This window comes from Rattus norvegicus, chromosome 1, assembly GCF_021556685.1.
Source record: "Rattus norvegicus strain SHRSP/BbbUtx chromosome 1, alternate assembly SHRSP_T2T, whole genome shotgun sequence".
In the NCBI taxonomy this organism is placed as follows: Eukaryota; Metazoa; Chordata; class Mammalia; order Rodentia; family Muridae; genus Rattus; species Rattus norvegicus.
This window is the reverse complement of record NC_141534.1, coordinates 261,858,765-261,876,292: the sequence shown is the minus strand read 5'-3', so window position 1 is coordinate 261,876,292 and position 17,528 is coordinate 261,858,765. Positions and strand designations below refer to the sequence as shown.

Below are 17,528 nucleotides of genomic sequence, written 5' to 3'. Positions count from 1 at the left end.
TGTCCATGCCTCTCAACTTGCGGTGAACTATAATATGACAACGTAAGAGGTTTCTACATGGTTCTTAAGCCAGTTACGAAGTAACTTAAAAAGCCAGGGTATATTTTGTGACTCCTCCAAGGAGCTAGAAGTTTCTTCTTGGTACAGTGTGATGTTGACTCACTGCCTGGCTCATATAGAAAGCAGTGTACATTTTGAAATGTCACTCAACACAGGCAGAGAGCAGAGTGGGATGAAGGAGGGTGGGCGATTCCATCCATCTTGACGTTGACACTCTTCAGTAATGAATTTTCAGAAATGTTTTGGTGTAGAAACAAAATGTAGAACAAAGAAAAGAATGGATCCGGGTTGATTGATGAATCACAACCAGAACATGGCCAGGGTTTGGCAGCTTATCAAGCCAATTTCTGGCTTCAGGTACTTACTACAATGATCTGCAGTCCAAGATTTAATTTTCTACATATTCTAAATTCATTCACTACCCATTCTGTGTGATGTTGTAATACCCAAAATAAAATAGTAGCAACAGTTTTATGTTTATCATAGTTATTAAGGTCCCTACCTAGCAACTATCATTATCCTTAAAATCATTTTTATTAGGTACTACTCTTGATTTTTATGACAGCTCTGCTTTTTGTCTTTGCACACTAGCGAGGCAAGTCTCTCTAAGTCTCCAGACATTTGTTTCTCCGTCTAAGAATGATCGAGAACACGTTGATTACTCTCCTGGGCTTCCCTTAGGCCCGTCAATCTGACTTGAAATTTTTTAACATTCTGTTCTCCTGAGAGTCACCAACCACGGTACATATTTTTTATAAAGTTCCAAATTAGCAGACGTTGTTCAGGGAACAGAATACGGGGATTTTTCTGAGAAAATAATTACAGCAGGAACATAATGGCAGAAAGAGCCCATCAAATACCTATTTCCAAGGTCTGTTTTTATATGTATGCATTCCCCTATGAGATTGTCCAAAATGCAATTTAAAGAGACTCTGAACTGAATTCAGAAAGTTGAGTGTTTTATGAATTTTTGTCTCTAAGTGACATATGCCTTTCTGCAAAATCACAAAAATAGATTTGTTCGGTGCATGGAGTGGAGCATTACTGGTGTAATGGGGTACGGCTGGCACAGTGTGTTCAGTTTTAGTTGGTGACACTGAATAAATTGCTTGTGGGAATAAACTGGATATTCATGGAAACTTCAATGTACCTGTGAATGCAGCCCAGCCCAGAATAGAGAGCTTGATATATATATATTTCGTGTGCAGATTCAAAAGCATTGTGAATATAGAATTAAACATATAGGAAGATATAATAGTTGAAACCCAGCTGAACTGTGGGTTCATTTTTAGGAGCGTGGCTTCCCTCTTGAGGGGAGGGGCAGATTGATGGATCCTCATGTGTGCCTTCCTATGACACCATACTTTATATTAAGCCTCATTTCTTCTGCATTTCAAACCAAATCTTCTTTGGGAGATTTGTACCTCAAATGAAGATGCTGCCACCTAACACTTGCGGGGCAGCTTCTAAATCTGCATGTGTCTTTGAGGGTGACTGACTCAGCTGCCACGGAACTGAATGTGTTTGCTGGCATTGACCTAAATGGCGACAATGGAAGTTGATTTTATTTCTTTAAACAGCGTTAATCTCTGAGTGACCGATGAGTAAACACATAAACTAAACAATGAGGAAATATCTATTTTTTTCCAGCTTAAAGCGGTCGAAATCCCAATGCATTTGATTTAACTCCATATACAGAATATAATACAATACTCAAAAGAAGCTCACCTTCATGGGTTCCTAGCTTAATGGACTGAGGATTGATTGGTAAGTAGAAACCAAAGCTAGGGGCAACTTCTTGATGAGACTTTGTGTATGCTCAAAAGAGAAAACCATTCTTGTGCTGACCCCGGGATACAACGCAGGCAGCAAATATCCTTCATGGCGGTTGATGCACGCTAAGCATTTTTCTTTCAAACTCCCCCGATCCTAAATTTGAGGAGTGCTGCTGCTAAGAGAAAAAGTCAATACACTCCTCAGTCCCAAACAATATAAATTCATATTAGTCACTGCTCAGAGGTTTGGAGCCAAATTCTAGCTCTTTCAGGAAATGAATTGCTGCTTCTAAGAAAAGTAGAGAGGCAACATAATAAGAGTTCATGAGGACCAAAAGACCCTAGTAATCTTTAGTATTAAAATTAGCGAAAACAAAGGATGACGGGGGCTGTGGCATGCGAGCATTTGGACTTAGGAGCAATGCTGGGCTGGATATGAAATATTAGCTCACTAGTGACCTAAAGAGTAAAATTCAGGCTTGATAGATGGCTCAGCCGTTAAGAATGCCTGATGCTCTTCAGGAGGACCTAGGTTCAATCCCCAGTACCCACAGGGCAACTTACAACAGACTGTAACATTTAGAGATCTTCTGATCTCCTTGGGCACCGGGCACACATGTGGTACAAACACATAGATGTTGGCGAAACACACATACAAAAGAAAGGAAGAAAGAGTGGGAAAAGGAAAGAAGGAAGATGAAAGATAAAAAGGAAATCTCTAAAGATGGTAAAAGTTGTACATGTAAACCAACATACCTGAGAGTTCTTTGGAAAGTTTTTAGTATAAATGACAGCATCAGAGAGTGAAAGACCACCGGGGTGGGGAAGACCCCCACTCAAATCTCGAGATGACGCAACCCCCTAAGAACTCACGAGAAACCGGTCTTGATGTAATAAACAAGAGGTGTATTTGAGGAACCAGAGCTCCAGGGATGACACGTATCTCATACAGGAGACAGAGGAGTCGACCCAGAGCCCAATTAGGGGAAGGTATTCATAGGGAAAGTTACATAGGTGGTTGGCAACAGTCACACAAAGCAATTTCATTGGTTTGTAACTTGGGCTCAGTTCAACTCTAGGCCACCCTGCTTCTAGGGCAAGCTGACTCTAGTTCTCGTTTTTCTCAGGACTGTTGAGTTAGGCCTTATCGAGGCCAGATGGTTTGTGGTGGCTATAGGCAGGCTAAATACCCAAAACATGTTATGTTATTCTTTGCTGTGAGGTGCACTTGTCCTCACAGCAGGGTCAGTGGGGGATAGTTTAAAATCTTTATTCTTTCAAGAGCACTTAGGCACACGAGATTTACAAGTACAAATTCTGAGGCTTTGAGCAATATAATTTGAGCAATTTTTTCAGTTTTCATATGATTACGTATAGAACTAATAATAGACCAGGTCTTATAACATTTTGGTGTAGATTGATAGTAATTTCAACTTAAAATCGTTAGAAAAGAGTGAACATGCAATGATTTTGGTTTTTAAAATCTTTGTGTGTGTGTGTGTGTGTGTGTGTGTGTGCGTGTGTGTGTGTGTGCATGTGTGTGTGTACACTATATGTGTATCTGACGGGTGCCTTTAGGCACATGCCTGTTACAAGGTACATGTGAGTGTCAGGGTATTTTTAAGCATTGGCTTTTTCCTTCCAGCATAATTCCAAAGATTAATCTCTGTTCATCCGGCAAGTGTGGCAAGCACATGGAACCTTCTCATCTCAGAGGCTCTGGAACATTCGATTACTATGTATTGGTTTTGATTCTGGAAATGCAACCGTCCCCCTCTTCGTTCCTTCCATTTAGTCTTCCATTTCTTTCATCTCTGTGTTCATTTACTTTTAATTTCCCACCCTCCCTCATGTGTGTTCATGTATGGAGCACACTGGTATTTCTGTTTTTGAGAGGGGAATTTGCCCTTAACTCAAATTTTTGGAGTGCAAAGTCATGTGTTTAATGACTTGAGAATTGGCCTACCAGACACATACACTTCAGAAAGCTCTACAACCTCTCCATGTGCCTAACCTATATGAATGTCCTTAATATTTCAGATCAGAACTATTAGACTACGAGTGAGAATGTGTTGAAAACTCTGACACAATTAGTTATGAGTAGAACTTAACATTATTTTTTATTTAAAACTTTCATAGCATTTAATTTATGAGTCTTCACAAAAGCTTTTCTCATTAGTATTTTGTAGTTTGTATGTTTCTAATTAAATTTTTATGAATGTGTTCAAGGTTGCATGTCAACTTAGTAGAAAGTTCCAAATTCATCCGTGCTTTAAAAATTGCCTCATGTGCACCATTAGACTGGGTCACAGAGAATGAGTAACTCATGTCTTTAAAATACAGTGCTTCCTCCAGCCACCCTGAAAGCAAGGGGCGTTAAATGCCCAAGGTTTTAAGACAGGTTAGTAGGCAGCCTCAGCACATTCGTTAGGATGGCGTAGTATTTAGTGGCAAGCAACTCTGACAATAAAGCAGCAGCAAATGACAGAGCATTAACACCAAAATGCACGTACATGTTAGTCTACCGAACAGTTATATTATATAGCTGTGTCGTCCCTCAGATAGAATATGGTAAGAGTAGCTAAAGCAGTCCTTTTCTGTGATTCTCCTATTCTGCCTTAGATTTAAGCCCATCAAGAATAAATGAAATGCATTTGGCAATTTCACATATTTTCTTGACATATAAAATTTTGAAGATAACGAATCAAACTATTAAATTGTTCTCCAGATAACTCAATAGAAAACTTTTGATGGGCTCAGTTACTAGATGACCTTGATGAAGGTAACTTTCCTACAAAAATTGAAGTTTCCTGCATCTCATTCTGAGGCTGAATCTAATTTCAATACAAATGTACTCAGAACCCATGGCAACCTGAATTGGATGCAGCTTTGGGAAGAAAGAACACAGTTGTCAACATGACCTTAGCAAGGAACACCATCTCTGATAAGTGCAGCCCAGTGAAAACCTTATTGAGGTTTAAAAACTAAAATAAAAGAAATAAAATATCTCCCTCAATAGTCCTTAAAGTGAAGGGCCTGTCAATGTGTGAAAACAAAGACTTGTAATACAAGAAATATTTATTTGTTCTTTCTTTCAAAGAACTTTTGCACAGGTGTCTTACCCTCAGCCTGGGCTCACATAGAACAAAGCCCTAGGCAAACACTTACATGCAAATTATTTTTCCTATTTCTTTTCCACAGTGAATGAGAGGAGATTGGTACCAGACAACTGGTGCAAGAGAGAGACTTTCATTAGGCAATGAAAGGCAGCACTAGGAAGGTACAACTGGGTGGTGGTTATTCCAAAAACTTAAAAGCATTTTAAATTACACTTAGAACTGTCTACTGAAGAGCAGAAGGGGAGTACATTCATCTAGTGGTTTCTATCAACAATTGGTCAAGGCTATATTTATTTGTTTGTTTACATTCCACATTTTATTCCCCTCCTGACGCACCCTCCTACTATTCCACACCCCATACCTCCCCACCCCCACCCCCAGCCTGGCTCCATGAGGATTTTCCCACCCCACCCATCCACTCTACCAGACTCCCTGGCAATCTCCCTGAGGCCTCCAGTCTCTTGAGGGTTAGGTGCATCTTCTCTGACTGAAACCAGACCCCAGAGTCCTCTGCTGTGTATGTGTTGGGGGCCTCATCTCAGCTGGTATAGGCTGCCAGGTTGGTGGTCCAGGTTAATTGACACTGCTTGCTGGTCCTCTTACAGGGTCGCCCTCCTGCTCAGCTTCTTCCAACTTTTCCCTAATTCAACCACGAGGACGCTTTTACATTGACTATTTTTCACTCTTCTGGGAGGCCAGGGAGTCAATACCGCAGGGTTCCAATTGTCACCCAAAGTTGGACTAACAAAAATGCCATGGCTGAAATGAGAGAAACAGAACCATAACCCATGTTATATGCACCGACTTGAGCGAAAGTCTGCTCAAAACCTGCATGAAACTGGCTACAGAAATAGAGGCTTGGAATATTAGGGGTGCTGGAAAAGTTTTGATGTGGTAAAGGAATGTGCAGTCCACTAGAGTGTCCCGGTCACTGCTGGCCACCTTTCTAATTTCAAATCAAATGGGCTTTGCTAATTACTTGCCCTTTTGAAATTGAATGTCAGCTTGATGGTAGACCATGAAAAATGAAAATCCTCTCCTAGCCTCAGTCGTTTTCTCTAGCTCAACCAGTTGGATTTTTAAAATGCTATCTCCAAATACGTGTCATCACACCAACGTAGGGTGTCAGTCTTCTCTGTGTCTTTCTTGTTCTTCATTTAACCCACTTTTTTTTAAACTTAAGAAGTGTCACAGTATTTTCTGAGTAGAGAAACAGATCTGAAAGAAATCCGGGTATCAGTACAGAAATAATTATACTTCTATGAGTAAGTGATGAATGCCTTGTGTATTTCTTATGCATATGTCTTTTCCATTGAAGGCCTGCATGTTTCTTTAACGGGGAGTGTAGTCAGAGCCCAGAAGTATGAACAAAACTGCCTTGAAGTGCTGGAGAGAAACACACAGAGAGTCCAGCGGCCCTGAAATTAACCTATTGTTTTTGTTGGTTGGTTGATAGTTTTTTGTTTTTTGTTTTTATTTTTATTTTTTATTGTTGCTTTGGTTTTGGTTTTGGCTTTTTTTGTTTTGCTTTCATTTCCTCTGTGTGGTATGAAGGAATCCAGCAAGCTGAACATGGTGGTTCACACTTGTAAATCTAACAGGTTGGAGACTCAGATAGGACCAATGCCATGAGTTCAAGATTAGTCTAGTCTACAGAATAAAGTCCAAGATAGCCTGAATTCCACAGTGAGATTACATCTCAAAAGTGTTATTTCTTAAAACAACACAAAGAAAGGAAGCAAAAGTGGCCAAAATCATCTTGTGCCTCAGAAACAGTTTCTGATTTGTGGAGGTGGAAACAAAAGAAACAAACAAAGAAACAAACCAACCAAACAAACAAACAGATGGGCAGGCAGCAGAGGCCCAAGATCAACAGATATTCCTGGTATGAGTCCACACAGCAAAGGCAATGAAATTTGCACTGGGCATCTATTCAAAGCACCAAAGAAAATAAGTAGTTGAAGAATTTTAAGGCTAACAAACACATTCTTACATTTCCCCCAAATTGTTGAAAGAAAGACAATGCTCTGTAACTCAGGTTGAACAGAGAACAACAACTGGGTTCTAAAAATTCAGGAAATAAAAGCTAATTCCTTCATAGCACACTCAAATGAAAACATCAGTGCACAGAGGAGAGGGAGGCACAGGGATGGATGTGAGTATAACACACTGTATACACGTATAGAATTCTCACAGGAAAATAACACAGAACAGACATCTTAGCTGTCCCTCGGCAAACTCAGGTCCAGAATTGGATTATACCAGTAACACTGCGGAAGATCTATTACCTAAAGTAACCCTCTATTTTCTAAAACCAAATGTTATTCTCCATAAAGACTGGAAAGAAGAGGAACTCTTAAATGTTGAATGCAAGCAGCGCGCACGCACACACACGCAGGTGCGCACAGACACACACAAACACACACATGCACACACGCACACACACACGCATGCACACACATATACACTCATGTGTGAAAGACACACACATGAGTGTACACGCACTCATACACACATGCATGCATACACACACCCACTAATCTTGGGTGATCCTGTAATATCATAAAAGTGTGTGATATTGTTTAGTAATTCATAGTTCTTGCCCCACAGTAAACATAATGAGCGGAATAAAAGAGCATCAGGAAGACATTCTCAGTTTTGGAAAATCACTCTACTGTGTGTTCTCTGAGATTGTATGTACTAGCAAAATTAACAATAGAAACTTTACTCCCTGGGCTAGCAACAGACACAAAGGTTATATCTAGAAGTTGGAAACAATCTAACATAATCAAGTTCCCTCTAAGAACTTAAAAATTTTCTTCTAGGAGAAAATGCAGAGAACTTGGAAGTCAAGAAGGGAAGAGGTACACATATGAATTTATGTACCCTCCACATTAATTGTTTAAATCTGGATAAAGACCCTTTAAGTCTGGGTTTCAGTGAACTAGATTGTTGCGGGGAGGGCAGCAATGGGGGGAGAATGGGGAGGGGAACACCCATAAGGAAGGGGAGAGGGGAGGGGGATGTTTGCCCGGAAACCGGGAAAGGGAATAACACTCGAAATGTATATAAGAAATACTCAAGTTAATAAAAAAAGTATCTGGGTTTCAAGAATTTGCTTTGAAGTGTGGTGTTTGGGAGGAACTGGTGAAGCTGGGAACTTCAGGACACGGGGAGCTCTTCGGATATTGCACTGTCTTTTCAACAAAGCCTTAGTGATCCCAGCTTCTTCCTCCCTCTGCTTCCTCTTCATGGCCTGAGCAGCCAGTTCCATTTGTCATCCCCAACACACACATTGTTACTTGTTCTCAGATCTGTCCTGGAATTAACCTCAAACACTGTTAGCTAAGAAAATTTCTATTTGTAATTTAACTACCTTAGTTATTTCGCTATGGTACCAGGAAGCCGGCTTATATCATGCCTTTGAGGGAAAATTGAGTGTGTCATTGAGGAATTTACATTTTTCCCCTTAATATAGAATATAATTATTCTCTTCCTGACTAAATTACAACACTTTGTCCCGTCTCTAAAAGTTTAGGCAATCTAAAATTGTATTTAAGTTAGCCTTAGAATTTCTGAGCAAACTGGAACTCTCCAAGAGCATCGCCTGCATTAAAGTATTTCATTGGGAGCATCTTTCTTCATATTAGCAAATTTGATGCTCTGTGGATGTCTCTTGTCAGGAGTTTGAGTTCGGTTTTTTATGAACTACAATAAAGTATACATACCACATATTTCATATCATTATAGCCGGAGAGTAAACCTGTCACCATGCAATTGAAAACAGGTCCTTGATTGATATAGTGCTCCGCAAGTACAGCCTGCGAAGTGGCTGACCCTCTCGGGATTTCAAAATTCTCTCATCTCAGCAGTGATTATTCACCTGCCCGTGCACCATTTTATATGACATTATTATTTTGCTGTTTGATTTAATTCGGCTAACCTGTATCAAGTATCCCCTGTGCACCTGGCACTGAATTTTGCTGGGGATCAGAGACTGATCCTGTCTTTGTGGAAGCCACAGTGTAGCAAAGCAACCAAAGGAGTGTTGATGCCTTCATTATACCTTACAATGAAAGCAAATAACAAACCCCAGGAAGTTTCAATATGGCGCAAATCACGTTTACCTTAAGATGAAGGAGAGGACCCTTGATTGTAGAAATCTAATAAAAATCACCCTGAAGTGGGTATAGTGGATTGTGTAGGAGTTTTTCAGATCACCAGACATGAAGCAATGCAAAAAGGGTACAGATGTTCTAAGATAAAATAGTAGAGGCATAAATATAGTGAGAAGTTAACGCCTGCTGTGTTGGAGGGATGGCAAATACATTCACAGTATGAATTCTTAAAAATGAGGATTAAAGGGAAGGGAAAACACCTAGCTGTTCAGGTCAGGAAAGTCCAAGCTAGGAGATATAATGTCTCAAAGCCAAACATGCCAAAATAAAACTAAAATTAGGCATTTTCTTTCCATAGTCTACAGAGCCTCTTGGTATATCCCCAATATTTTTATATTTTGGAGTCAATATCTCTGGTTTCAACTCTTAGGAAGAGACGAGTTTCAAGGGGCAGGAGTAAACTTTTGCATAATTGGCATTCCTATCCACCAAGCTCATTTTTGACTTTGGGGGAAGTAATTGGCCCTTTCCCATTGCAGTAGAGAACTAAACCTTGCCATTAAACATTCTAACTACCTGTATAAGCAAAAGTAAATGGAGAAGATTTCAGTGTTTGAGTTGGCTCAAACTCTAGGTCTTGGAAGGCGAGAGCTAGCACAGGCAGATTTCTCCTGAAGGACAAACAGAGACATAAAGACACCAAGTCAGTGAATGAATCTGTGATACATGCCAGATGCCGCTGCCATCCCCTGGATACTGTCCCTGCGCTGAGCACATCCAGATTACAGGCTGAACGACTCCATTGATTGGCAGGAGGATTTTGAAAATCCACAGTCGCTGATGGACAAGTTTCTGTACTCTGAAAAGACTTCCTTCCCTTTTTGAGCTTAGAATTCACCCTGAGTTTTTGCTGCCCAGACTGATCAGAACACAATGAAACAACAACAAAAATCCCCAAATCAGTGGGACCAACACAAGGAGAAATAAACATAATGGGGGTATCTAAGAGAAGAGCCGCTTGTTGGAACACGCACATGATTGCATGCTATTGTGCATACGCCAATAACTCATGTTTAGTGTAGTCACGGAAATCAATGTGCACCGTCAAAATGTGCAAGTACCACAAGTGTATAAGTGATGCCAAGCGACCTTTAGTGTAGTTTTAATGTTGGCAGCCAGCCATTTTGCCAGGACTCAAAGGTGCAAATGCTGGGAATGAATACTTATCAATTTGTACTGTTCTGGTATCTCTACTAGTCAATGGAGTATACATGGGCCATAATCTCACCGGTGTAACTAACAGGACCTGCCATTAGATATCTACCTCTCATCCCCACAGACAGAGATCCATGTGGCTGGGAAGAAATCACCTCTTAGAAGTCAGTGAGCAGAAATCGAGTCTCCGTTCTTCCGTCTTCTGCCTGAACCACCCAGATAGACTAACTCAAGCCAGGACTAGCACTGCAGATCTCATGTTTTCCTTCCGGGGGGAAGTTGGCCTGGAGAGCATTTAAATCAGAGGAAGGAACAGGGCCTGGGATTTTTGTTTGTTCCAAAACATTAAATATAATATTCGTTCCAATCAGCATTATATAAGGAATGGATATTTCAGTTTTCCTTTTCTATGAAGACATACATATATCACAGAAGATGTATAGGATTCTGGAGATTAAAGTTGCCAAGGCAGAGGACTAAAAGAAATGTAGTTCTCACACACCCCTCCCTGTAAACCAATAAAATTAAAAAAAGAAGAATCCATGTTAAAATATGTCTGGTGAGACTGTCATAACTGAGATGCTCAGAGAGAGGAAAAGAGGATGAAGAACCCTACTGGCATCGGTTACCATGGTACCCAGCAAGTTTTTCTGAAGAAAATACCAGCATCTCTTGTCACTGAGATTACAAATCGCCCCTTCTGAGGAGTCCTGGAGAAGATGAAGCCGCTTCAGTCACCTCCCCTTAGAAGTAGATACTTAGGAGCTACTGCAGCAGAGGAAGTGCCACTCACCCCCACACTAAAATCTTCTGATCCTAGAACCAAGGCGGCCCTCAGAGAATCTACATATAGACCAGGCTCTGCAGCTAAGCTCAGCATTCTTACATCTCAGTAACGGAAGCCATTACCATGGTGACCTAGTATGCAATCTGTCCCGGAGACTGTGCTCACTCCCCACTCAGCAGCTCCATCGTTGCTTCAGATCTCAGAAACTGCACTGCAGATCTCAGTGCACCTCAGTGAATCTCTTGTTGGGATTCATGGCTCTCCCACAAAGACGGAGGATTATAAGTCAAATGCTCTTGATGAGAAAATATTCAAAATTCCCAGAAAAACATTTCGACATCCAATTCACCAGCACATTAAAAGTATTTCCCTAAGAAGCAAAAATGAGTCACAACATGCAAGCGTATAAATGTGATATATCACATTCATAGAACGAAAGACAAACCATATAATTTCAATATAAACAGGAAAAAAATAATTTGAGAGATCTCAGCATTCCTGCACGATTAAACACTGAATAAATGAACTATGGAAGGCATAGCCTCCAAACGATTGGCACAGTGCATGATAAATCCAGTTTATATCATATGATACTGTGAAAAGCTAAAATCATTTCCTGCTGAGACTGAATACAAAACCAGGGGGAGCTGGGGAGTGGCAAAAGAAGGAAATGTGACCTCAAACTCGGGGACAGAGTACACATACTCTGCGAGCTGCAAATCAGAAACTTCAACAATATTAATAAAATGTGAATGGCTTACAGAGATAATCCTTGATCCCCTATATGACATTTCAGACAAACTCTACTTACATAGGGACAGGATGAGTTTAACTGTAATAACACGCCTTTCTCATCATAAGTGTAAAAACTGCACCTCTTTAGACCACCTCGCGGGTCCACTTTTAAGAACAACTACTTTTTTGAGGGAAATACTTTCCTGATTTCTGCAGTTACTTCGGTTTATATATTCACACACACACACACACACACACACACACACACACACACACACACACACACATACACAGACTTAGAGCGAGGAGCCATAAATCAGAGAGGGCATGCAGCATTTGTCTTTCTGGATCTGGATTACCTCAGCCAATGTGTTATTTTTCAGTTCCATCCATTTACCTGCAAATAACATGATTTCATTTTCTTTAGCATGGAGTTGAATTGTGCGCATGCGCCACATGTTCAACATCCGGGTTTCAGCTGAAGGAACTTCCGGTGGCTTTCATTTCCTCACTATTGACTCAGAAACTAGCATGACAGTGCACATGACTCAGCAACTTCTTCCGAAGCAGGACGTTAAGTTGGATAGGCATATTCCGGGGAGAAGGTAGCCGAGTCACATGAAAAACCAATGTTTCCAATTTTTGAGTATCGTCCATACTGAGTTGTCTCTGAGGACCCACCAGTTTGTAGTCCAACCAATCGTGAGTGTGGATTTTCTTTTCCTTGTTCCTTACCAGCATTTGTGGTTGGTTGATTATTTGAATCTAGCCAATATGACTGGGGCAAGAAAAAAATTTGAAATAGTTTTAAATTGTATTTCCCTATTTGGTCAGGATGTTGAACATTTTGTACAATACTTCTAAGCCATTTTTATTATGTCTTTTCAAAATATTATGTTTAAATTTGTACCCCATATTTGTTTTCCTGATTCTTTTATTTTTTGGAGGGGGTGTTCTTTATATATTATGGATATTAATACTATTTTGGCTATATAACTGGAAAAGGTTTTCTTTCACTCTGTGGGTTTATGTTTCACTCAACTGTTTCCTTTGTTGTACAGAAAGAAGCCTTTTGGCTTTATAAGGTCTTGTCAATTTGGCCTAAATCTCAAGTGCATAAAAGCGTTGTTTAGAAATGCCTTTCCTATACTTTTTCCCTATACATGAAAACTACTACAGAGATCTATAACCAACCAAAATGTAGAAAATAAGTGACTATAAGGTCACCCCTCCTAACTGTTAGATTTATAACAAACCTGATATACTGGCAGCTCAGAAGACATAAAAGTCATAGGAGCCAGAGGACCAGGTCATCTGGTATAGGACAGTGTCTTCTAGACAAGACAATGGAGCCTTAGCCATGAAATCTCAACTGCATGGCTGCTTACATAGGTACTATGTAATGATCGCACCAGAGTCATGCCAATGTAGATTGGGGAAATCTCACAAGGCCCTATACCTAGACGAATATCTATAGATAGTCGTTGGCTGATGAGAAAGGCAGTATCAATTTTCTCTAAGGATAAGCTCCTTGAGAGTTCAACCTATCCTAGTGGTCACCCTAAACACGTGTACATATGAGCAGCACAAAACAAACTCAGCAGGATATACACACATGCATATGCACACATATATATTTGCATATCTCTATGAGTGTGTGTGTGTGTGTGTGTGTGTGTGTGTGTGTGTGTGCATGTAACAATACTAACGAAGAAATGATCATGAAAGGAGACCATTGAAGAGTCTTTTCCTTAGAAATTTTATATAACAGCCATCAGGTCTATGAAAGAACTTTTCATCATAAATAGTGTTGAGATAAATGCTGATTATATCATTGGTGAGAAAAGATACTATGAAAAAATAAAGAAAAAGTGTTGGAAGAATCTAAAGAAAAGGAACCCTTTTACATTATTGGTAGGAACACAACTTAGTTACAAATATGGAATACATTATTAAAGATCACTGAAGCTAATAATAGAACTAGGATATGACAGTCCCAGTGGGAATATATCAAGAGAATGTGAACTGAGTAGTGAAAGAGACTCCCAACTTCCTTATTGGTTAAGTAATTACTACAAGAGCCAAGCAAATGAAGATCCTCTGTCTAGCAACAAATATATTAATAGAGAATGAACCAATAGACATATACAATGGAATATTATGGAACCTTAAAAATGAAGGAAATCCTTTCATTGCAATTGCATGCAGGAAACCTGGGACAGACATGCTATCTACATGGGTAAGCTAAAAATGTTTAAATGGAGCAAAATACGTTAGATAGATGAGGTTAGAACATTGGAAGGCTGTGAAACTGCTTGTCAAGGGGCATACATTTCGTTTGGATACAAAGAATAAGCTCAAGAAAGACATTGCTATCATAGTGAACATAATTAATGTTTTATATTTAAATATTGTGAGGAAGATTTAAGTATTCACTTTATAAAATTATGTGAGATAATATAAAAGTTGACTTAGGCATGTGCATGCGTGTGTGTGTGTGTATCATATATTACCCTATAAACACTTCCTTAAATTTGGCATAAATGCTAAGCTTGGCAGACTCCTTTCTTACAGTCACTGAGTATGGTTTATACTTGTCAATTAAAGACAAATAAATACAATGTAAAGGATATAAATAAATAGCATTCAAATTGAGATGCAAATTTATCTACTCTGATAAGAACATTAATTTTCATTTGCATATATATAAAAGCATATTGAAACTGCTAAGCTCACAAAGATAATAAACAGACTCATGATAATGTTATTGAAAGACAGGATGAGTGTGTTAAGTGTTTACTTATTTCCTTCCTGCCAGAATCCATTGAGTGCAACAATTTCACCTTAAAACATCCACTACTTTATCACTCACAACTTCTGTTTCATATGTACATGGATAATCTCCTTTCCTGTGTCCTTGATAGCTTGCCTCCTTGGTGATTATAAGTACAATAATTTTAGACAATGGATAAAACAGTGAATATGTATACTACTCATTAGACAAAAAGTCTATTAAATAAACTGACTCATTTACTTGACAAGAGAACAAGAGAATTGTCTGCAATCACTTACTTCCATCATTTAATATGGACAAGTAGTACCTGTGCCCAGCTGGAGACTATCCTTACTGACTAGCATTCATAGGTCTGGAAAGTACTTGGCATGATAACGGAACAGAAAGTAATCAGTACCATTCAGTTTCAAACTCTGCAAACTCCAATAGCCATCTGCTGTAAGATATTCTGATACAGTAGTGGTACAAGACAGGAACCTAGTACTCCACAGTTGGACTTAAGGCTCATCCCATGGGATGGAACTCATACATGACATTGTTCAGGTGACTATGAAAACTGAAGACTAGATAGGTCATGAACACAAGGGGAAAACCTACTTCTGTTGTTTCACTAGAGGAACATGGCTGTAAAGAGTCTCTTAATGACATATTGCTATATGTAAATAAGAGCAGTGACCAGTACCCATCAGAGAAGCTTCTTGTAGTAGATGACATATAATTTACACAGGGAATCACACTGGACAGTGTGCAGAGAATGTAGACTTCAGACCACTTATTCCTAAGGGGATTTGTTTATTTAGCCCTCCCATCAAGATTTCAGGATCTATGTGAAAGCAAAAGTGAAGGAACCAGAAATTGTAGATAACTTCAGCAAAAAAGTTCATCAGGGGTGAAATATGAACTCACAAACACCGTGGCAGCACTCAAAAGACGTATACAAGTTTAAGCCAGTCAAAAAATCCTAGCAGGGAGCAAGGAAGAGGACAATAAGTGCTACTCTTAGCCAAGATGATACTTGTAATTGATAACTGCTTGAAAGAAGAAATCCATTTTCTCCAGTGCAGTGTCACTAGATATGGCATACACATTCCAGGGCAGGCCCCAGGCTCAAGCACTTGTAGTAGAATAGGTAGGGAAGTGTGGGTATCAGGAAGAAGTTGAAGGAGGAGAAAAACTATGATCAAAATATACTACATGAAAAAATTAATAAAAAATATATTTAATATCTGAGTAAAAAGAAGCTAATAGAACCTATTGAAAATGGTAACTCAGAGACCATAAGGGACTAGAATATTGACAACATAAATCTTGTATAAGCTATCGTGAGAATGTGATTTTGACAGAAGAGTGTATAGAAAGATGGCAGATGCAACCAGGGCTCTGCTTAGAGCATTAACAGACTAACAGATTCTTTTTACTCAGTTTTTGCTAATAGTCCGCCACTAAGAAAAGAGACTACCTTTATTATGAGCTGGCTGAAGAGAGTAAAGCCATGTGAAGTGAAACTAAAGCAACTCAGAACTCAGCGACATGGAGCTGAGCCCAGCCAAATTAGACAACATTCAGAGGATGCAAGATGCTAGATTCAGAAACAGATGGCTATCATCGCATGAACCGAGACGATGGGGTTATTTGTCATATAGAGTTAAATAGCTTCTCCAAAACCCTAAAAATTCACTTAAATACTGTACTTTTTCTTTTATATAGAGTTTTATCACAGCACAATCCATGAATATACTAAATACATTTTAGCATCTTCAGGTAACTCTTTTCATCCTAGGAAAAGTTGACTGAGTCATAGGCTAGGGCCCTCTTTAAAGACGTGCACTTTTGATGCCCTGCACGGTTTGCTCATGTTTGTGTTCAGTAACCATGAACTGAAAATAAATATTTGGAGAAACATCAACAGCTCTGCTGAGAACCTTAAAATAATCGTGGTTCTGAAGAGAAGATGGGAGAGCTAATGACCCTTCTTTGGTCATGTCACTGTGAGACTTTCTGAGGACACATGCTTTCCAAAACAGGTTTGTTTAAAAAAGAATCATGATTTCTCAGAGTGGTCAGGGTTCCACTGTTATCATAGTTGAAGTACTACTAGTATCTGACTTTGCTGTCAGCCTTCAGGAGACCCAGATTACCTGAAAAGAAAGGTTCTAGAAGTTTTCCTTCATAGAAAGGAAAGAAGTACACAGGTATTTTTTTTATATAAAATGCAAGCTTCAAATTCTCACTCATTCTATTTCCACAACATGCAGATAATAGTTTGATACCAATATGCCTTTTGCAGAACAGCATTTTCAACAAACATACTTGGCGCTACACCAAGCACCTTAATTAGCAATGTGGATCTGTCCTCTTTTCTAGTGAAATGTTTAAGTGGGTGGGTTTCAAAGACCAGGCAAACTCAGCTTTCATTTTGGTGCTGAAGTCTTCTACATCTATTTTTGGATAAATCATTTCATTTCTCTAACCTCAGTTTCTTCGTCCATGAACTAACTTTAATAGTCTCTCCTTTGCTCTCATGTTGTAGAGTAGTTTCAGTTAATTGATGTGAAGAAGTGAACACATTGAAAGCATTGGTAAATGTGTTGTCTGATGCATTTTATTACTTCAGAACAGAAAAGCTGTCCCCTCAAGAGTCATTTCATTGTTACCTGACAATTTGGGGGTCGGGGTACATAGAACATTCCTTCATTATCAGAAATGAGACTAGTTGAGACACAACCCTATCCACTCCTATGTAATCCATTACATGATAATGTTCTTCCCTTTGTCACTGTACCACAATAGTGGTCACTCAAGAGGAGAGGACTGCCATGGGCTGAGAACCTGCAGAGTGTCAACCCGGGTGCAATGCACATATATAAAATGACTCATTAATTCTCACAGCAGATCTTAAACCTAACAAATGGCTGGACTGGGATC

The 17,528-nt window shown here is 39.4% G+C and overlaps 2 long non-coding RNA genes across 2 annotated transcripts in view; one reads left to right on the top strand and one right to left on the bottom strand.

The window, feature by feature from the left end:
• Positions 1-3,961: 3,961 nt before the first annotated feature.
• Positions 3,962-11,190, bottom strand: LOC134485245 (uncharacterized). The gene is made up of 5 exons (XR_015648227.1): positions 11,081-11,190; positions 10,443-10,571; positions 9,649-9,743; positions 9,082-9,210; positions 3,962-5,713 (listed from the first exon to the last, which is right to left on the bottom strand). It is a non-coding gene; the product is annotated as an uncharacterized LOC134485245 (long non-coding RNA).
• A 1,125-nt stretch (positions 11,191-12,315) lies between these two features.
• The window catches only part of LOC120100053 (uncharacterized), a 156,230-nt gene continuing 151,017 nt past the window's right edge, over positions 12,316-17,528 (top strand). Inside the window, exon 1 of the long non-coding RNA XR_015648226.1 lies at positions 12,316-12,511. This is a non-coding gene — a long non-coding RNA (uncharacterized LOC120100053). The remainder of the gene's footprint in view (positions 12,512-17,528) is intronic.